Below are 6,484 nucleotides of genomic sequence, written 5' to 3' on the forward strand. Positions count from 1 at the left end.
TGTGTGTGTGTGTGTGTTTGCATGTGTCTGTGTGTGCTTGTGTGTGAGTAACAGTAATAATTCCAGAAGAAGTCATAAATTTGAGAGGGAGTGGGGGGACGTGGGAAGAGTTGGCAGGAGGATATGGAGGAGTAAATATGATGTAGAGAACTCAAGTTTTAAATTCTCACAAAAACCAAAAATTTAAGTTAAAAAAAAACAAACCAAAAAGATACTGCTCATCACAAATCTATTTTTATTATTCAAAAGAGAACTGCATTTCACCTGCTTGGATGAGAAACATTCATTTTAGACAGATGGTGTTTTCTGAGAGGAGAGTCTAGGGATGAGACTGGGCAGAGGTACAGGAGGCCATACAAAGAGAAAAGAGTCTCAGTTCTTCCTGCCAAACAAACATTTCATAAGCTTCACACTTTGAGTTTTCTCTGGGGATAGGCGGGCTGGCAGCTCTGCTCCACTTCCAGCTCTAATTCACAGCTTTCCTCTTGGTCTTGCCTTGTCTCTACCTGTCTTACTTTTAGTACAGCTTGCACTGTACTGAGCAGAGATCTAGCCCTGGTGACAGGGGAAGACAGCAAGCAGAGGGTCTGCTTGGACCAGCTGCTTCCAAAGAAGGCCTTTTCCTGATTACTGAAGGTTAACTGCATTTGTTCACTAGGTTTCAAATTCCTCTGGCCCTGTTTAGGGAAGAAAGGCTCTCATCTGAAATACCTTTCCTCCAATGTGCGTTTAAGCTGTGTTTTTTCAACTCTGATTCCTTTAGAATTGCAACATCTTGTGGTTTCTGCTCGAATGAGTGCAACATTTGCTATTTTTCCACTACTGTTAGGATTGATTTCTTTTAAAATACATTCAGTTCTGTCAGTGAAATTTGGGACATAAGAATACATTGATGTGGTGTATCTTCTAACTTAAAGAGATATTTCAAAAGTTTACTTATTCTTGTCAACAAAAGACAATAGATTTGCAGGCTGGAGAGATGGCTCAGTGGTTAAGAGCACTGACTGTGTTTGATTCCCAGCACCCACATGGCAGATAACAACTGTTGGTAACTCCAGGTCCAGGGACTCCAACTCCCTCTTCTGACCTTCGTGAGCATTGCATGACATGGGTGTACTCACAAACATGCAGACAATATGCTCATATACATAAAATAAAAATAGTAAATAAAACATTTCTTTAAAGGCTCTCTGAGTTCAAGGCCAGGCTGGTCTACATAGTGAGTTCCAGGCCAGCTGGGGCTATAGGGAGACCCTGTCTCAAAAAAAAAAAAAAAAAAAGCAATAGATTTGCTTTATCCTCTGTACTCTCTCTCATATGTGTATATACATACATATGTATATTTTTCTAAACTTTAAAATGATCTTTTAAGATATTATGGTCTTTTTCTAAAGAATTTCAATTGAGTCTTCAAGATTTTTAAATTTAATTTCCGCTATTTAGGCAAATTTATGCTACATCTTATCTACTGCCTGCTTTTATGTATTTTTGTGTATTTTTAAGGACTTCTGCTGTTTCAGGGTAATATTTTATTCCTCACTATTGCCTAACATTGGCACTTATACACACACACTCCCCACGCCTTTGCTGAATTCAGCTGGAATGAAAGATTCAGAATTTTAAACAAATTGTGTCTGACTTCAGAGCTTCGTTGTTTCTAAGAACCCTTCACCATCAAAGCAGACATCACGCCCACTATTTGAAGATCCCACTATCTCCTGATGCGACTTAAGGAAGCTATTCTTTTAAAATTATTTGGAGGGCGGTTTGTTGTTGTTATTGCTGCAGGCTTTTTCTGTTTTTGTTTTTTTGGGTTTTTTTTTTTTTTTTTTTTTTTTTTTGCCAGGGTCTCCCTAGTCCCAGCCTGCCTAGAAGTTGCCGTGTGGACCAGGTTGACCTTGATCTCACAGAGATCCACCTGCCTCTGCCTCTGCCCCCTGAGGGCTGGGATTACAGGCATGTATCACCGTGCCCAGGATCTTTAATAGTATTTTTATTAATTCTTTGAAATCATAGTATATATTTTGAATCTACTCATTTCCCCTCCCCATCTCCTCTAAAACACCCACATCTTTCTACTCCCTAAGGTCATGTCCTCTTTTTTAAAGCCCATCAAGTCCGATTTGTGTCACCCAAATACTCTTGGGTGTGGGTACATTTCCTAGAGCATGGTTGACCTACCAGTGGTCACACCCTTAAAGAAACGGACTCTCCCTCTCCCAGAAGCTATCAGCTGCCAAAAGTTCCTCAGCCAGGGCTGGAACATCAAGTTAACCTCCCCTCTCCATGCTGGGATTTTGTCTGCTTGCTCTGGTGCAGGTCTTGGCATGCTGCCACAACTGCAGTGATTTTGTATGTGTAACATCCTGCTGTGTCTGGAAAATTCCACTGGAATCATCCACCAGCTCTGACTTTTACTGTCTTTCCTCTCTCTTGCTCAATGATCCTTGCATCTTGAGAGGATGGGTTGTGATACAGACATTCTATTTAGGGCTGAGTATTCTGCAGGCTCTTATTATTTTGTACCTTGACCAATTGTGAGTCTCTGTGTTAATCACCATCTACTGTAGAAAAGTTTCTCTGATGAGGGCTGAGAGTTGCACTAGTCTATGGCTGTAATAATAAGTCATTAGAAGTTGATGTAAAACTAGAACCATTTAGCAGAGTAAGACTAGTGGGTTCTCCCCTAGGATATATGAGCCATCTAGCCACAGGTTATTGACCCCATAACAGTACCAAGTATGGGTTTCATCTTGTGTAGTAAAGATGAAGCTTCAAGTCAACCAGCTTGATTTGTCCATATTTTATGATTCATGCCTTCAACAAGATCTTATCATAAAGTTCTGGAGGGTAGCCAAGAGCAATGGCAATAGCCTACAATATTTGGAGCTCTATGAGAATCCATGGCCAACTACTCCAAAAGAGGTAACCCATTCTTGGCACTGGCCTTATTATTTGGTAACCTGTGGTGTCTGGTAGGTGAGTTGACCTGCCATTATGAGGTAACTTCATTTAAACTCTTTATATACTTATATGAATGTATTGTAGGAAGCTTCTACGGTAGTAAGTTTCCATATGAAATTTTAAAAGGCCTTTAGTGTTACTTATTCATCACCATACTCCCTCCTCTACCCTGGCCTCCATCCCCAACTCCATTTAACCCTTGCTGACCCATTTTTCCCCTTTTACAATTTATATCACTATTTTCTATCTCTCCTCCTTTGAAGGCCCCCACCCCATGACCCCTTACTAGTTTCCTAACTTCTGTGGGGTTTCCAAATGAAATAAAATATATCCAAAGATTTAAAACCAGCATCCACATATGAGAGAAAAATGCGACATTCGTCTGAGTCTTGGTTGCCTCACTCAGCCTGATTGCTTCCAGCTCTCTCCACTAACCTTTGAATTTCATAATTTCATTTTTCTTAACATCTGAATAATATTCTGTTGTATGATGTGCTTTTCATTATTCATTATCAGTTGATAGACATAAAGATTGTGTCCATTTATCAGCTATTGTGAACAGAGCAGCAATGAACGTGGGTGAGCAAATATCTCTGCCATAGGCTATCAAGTCCTTTGACTATATGCTCAAGAGTGGTATGGCTGGATCATGTGGTAGATCTACTTTGAACATTTTCAGGAACATTCACACTGATTTCCACAGTGGCTGCATGAGTTTGCACTCCCACTAGTAGTGAATAAGTGTTCCCCTTTCCCCACATCCGTACCAGCATCTGTTGCCATTTTTATCTTATCTTCTTGACTCAGGTAAAAGTAGTTTTGATTTGCATTCCCCTGATGGTTAAAGATGCTGAACATTAAGAAGAATATTTCTTAGCCATTTGCATGTACCCTTTTGATAACTCTCTGTTTAGTTTCTTTCCCCTGTTTTATTAGTTGGGTGTTTTGTTTTCCTGATGTTTCATTTTGGGGATTCTTTGTATATTTTAGATAGTAACCCTCTGTCAGAGGTATATCTGATAAAGACTTTTTTCTCATTCTGAAGGCTGCTCCTTCGTTTGAATAATGGTGTCCCTTACTGCACAAAAGTTTTTCAGTTTCATGAGGTCCCACTTGTTAATTGTTGGTCTTAATACCTGCACTATTGGGGTCCTGTTCAGAAAGTCCTTTCTGTACCAATAAGTTCAAACATAATCCCAACTTTCTCCTCTAACAGATTCAGAGTATCAGCTTTATGTTGAGATCCTAGATCCATCTGAAGTTGAGTTTTGTGCAGAGTGAGAGATAAGGTTCTACTTCTTTCTCCTTATACAGCTATGCAGTTTGACCAGTTGGTCCTATCTTTTCACAAATGTATATTTTGGACTCTTTCTCAAAAATTACATAGCTGTACATGCATAGACTTATAGCTGAGTACAGTTCTACTCCATTGATCAATGTGTCTGTTTTTATGCCAGTACCATGCTGTGTTTAGTACTATATCTCTGTGGTATAACTTGAAATCAGGGACGGTGATAACCACAGAAATTCTTATTTAGGATTATTTTGGCCACTCGGGTTTTGCATTTCCATATGAAATTTAAGATGAGCTTTTCAGGTTATGTGATGAATTGCATTGCAATTTTGATGGGGATTATACTGAAACTTTAGATTATTTTTGGTAGAATGTCCATTTTCATAATATTAATCCTACTGATCTATGAGCATGGGAAGTCTTTCCTTCTGGGCCTGGTTTGGGGACACATGCCCTTAATTCCAGTACTTGGAAGGCAGAGGCAATTGGATCTTTTTGAGTTTAGGGTCACCCTGGCTCACATAGCAAGTTCCAGGCCAGCCAGGGCTATATAGTGAGACCATGTCTCAGAAAATAAATAAATAAAATCTATTATGTTATGATGTTAATAACAAAAAGAAAAACTACCCATTGATTGCTTAGAGTTGGCCAATGCTGTGTTGTGCTTGGAATCATTATTTCACTTAATGGTATTAGAAACTACAAGTAATCTAGAGATAATTTAAATTTTGCAGCAAGATATGTTTAAGTTAAGTGCAAATACTATTCCATTTTATATGAGAACCATGAGCACTCACTGATTTTGGAATCATCAGGACTCATATAATCAATCCCACAGGGAAACTGAGGGACAGTTATAACTATATCCTCCTCAAAGAATTACCTTATTCAGTGAAATAATTAATCCAGGCCAATAGTGTATTGGCCAACTCTGAGCATTAAATTGCTATTTCCTTTTTTGTTATTAGCATCAGCATGATTATTATTGAGTTCCTTTTTATTTAGGACATTATATTCATTCGTCCTAGTCCATTTTTCATTTTCTCAATACTATCATTTAGTTGTGGACTGAGAAACATTTCTAAAATAGTCATATGTATGTCAAGACAGCATTCTAGTACTGATTTTTTTATTAATTTGGGGATAGAAATGTTCATTGTCAGATTAGTGTAAGTGCTATAAAGAAAGACGATCAGTGAGGCAATGAGGGCAATGGTCAATGATGATGTTTTAGACAGAGTACTCAAGGAGGCGTCTCCCTATTAACAGCAGAGCCTGAGGACATTCAAGCTCACAGCACTGATGAAAATGGCAAAATTATCAAGGCTCCTTGATAACAGTCAATGAATGGTAGATTATCTAGAAGTTTAATAGAGAACCAGGGAACAAATTAGCTAAGAAGAACCCTTCTGGAGTGGAATATTACAACCACCCTGGCAAAACAGCTTCACATTAATTGAACCAGACTATGGACAATTGGCAGCCTGAATTATTATCAAAATAACAGTTATATATCAATTAATGGAGGCTAAGAGCTAGGAGTGATATCAGCCTAAAGCTTATCTATGTGTTCAGACAAAGAGACATAGGGATTTAGTTAGTTACAAACATTTCCACAATGCATGGGAAGGAAGGTCAGGGAAACTGTGTGCATATCCAGAGCTATACTCTCAGAGAATCAAGCCCAACCTATAAATGCTATAAGGGCAAACTGATTTCACTGAACTGGCCCAAGTATGTCATAAATAAAGAAACCAGCAAGCATACAGCAGGAATCTCAAGGGAGTGGGAGATGAAGCATCAGTATTCACTCTGGCTTAAATACTTTTTCAAAATGTCCAGTTTTTTTCACAAAAATAATAATACCAGTGAGATATGAAAATCTGGAGGAAAGTCTTGTCCATAAACAGGAAAAAGAGCAGGCAACAAAATTCCTTTCAGTGGTCTAAATATTGAACTTCAATGAAAATGACTTAGAAGTGTCTATTATAATACAAGGAACTAAGAACAAAACCATGTTCAATGAAGTAAGGAAAAATGATGATAGTACTTAGCAAATAAAGAATATCAAGAGACAGAAGTAATGAAAAGGATAAAATTTACATCCTGGACTTGGAAGGTGGACTAACTGAAATCAGAATTTAGTCTATAGGCTACGCAGCAGAAAGGAATCTTCAAACATAAAGATACACCTGTAGAGGTTGTGTAATCTGAAGAACACACAGG

Source organism: Nannospalax galili, unplaced genomic scaffold, assembly GCF_000622305.1.
Source record: "Nannospalax galili isolate Female #2095 unplaced genomic scaffold, S.galili_v1.0 scaffold962, whole genome shotgun sequence".
Taxonomy (NCBI): domain Eukaryota; kingdom Metazoa; phylum Chordata; class Mammalia; order Rodentia; family Spalacidae; genus Nannospalax; species Nannospalax galili.